The sequence below is a fragment of the Colobus angolensis genome, unplaced genomic scaffold (assembly GCF_000951035.1).
Source record: "Colobus angolensis palliatus isolate OR3802 unplaced genomic scaffold, Cang.pa_1.0 Scaffold900, whole genome shotgun sequence".
In the NCBI taxonomy this organism is placed as follows: Eukaryota; Metazoa; Chordata; class Mammalia; order Primates; family Cercopithecidae; genus Colobus; species Colobus angolensis.
In genome coordinates, this window is record NW_012122933.1 from 91,834 (window position 1) to 92,499 (window position 666).

The window sequence follows — 666 nt, forward strand, 5'->3', positions numbered from 1 at the left end:
GCTTTGGCCAAAGGGAATGCTGTGGTTGGTTTGATCATCTATTCAGACCATTCAAACTTTCTCCGTATCAGCAATAAGGTTATTTCACTTTTTTTGAGACAGGGTCTTGTTTTGTCACCCAGGCTGGAGTACAGTGATGCAATCATAGTTCACTGCAACTTTGAACTCCTGAGCTCAATCCTACTGCTTTAGCTTCATGGGTTGCTGGGACTACAGATGCACATCACCGCACCTGGCTAAGTGCTTTTATTTTTTTGTAGAGACAAAGTTTCACTTTGTCATCCTGCCTGGTCTTGAACTCCTGAGCTTAAGTGATCCTCCTGCCTCAGTCTCCCAAAGTGCTGGGATTTGAGCCCTTACACCAGGCCTATTTCACTTTCTTGCTATTTGCAGATCCACTGGAGTAACACCTTTAACTGCTTTCAATAATTTTTCCTTTTTATTCATAACTAGGCTCTTTGGCACAAGAGACATAGCTTTTTGCCTGTCTTGGCTTTCAACACGCCTTCCTTGCAAAGCTTAAATCAGTTCTAGATTTTCATTCAAAGTGAGTGATGGTGGAAGAGCTGGTGCAACTCTTCCTTTCACTTAAACACTTAGAGACCAATGTAGGGTTATTAATTGGCCTTCCTTCCTTCCTTCCTTCCTTCCTTCCTTCCTTCCTTC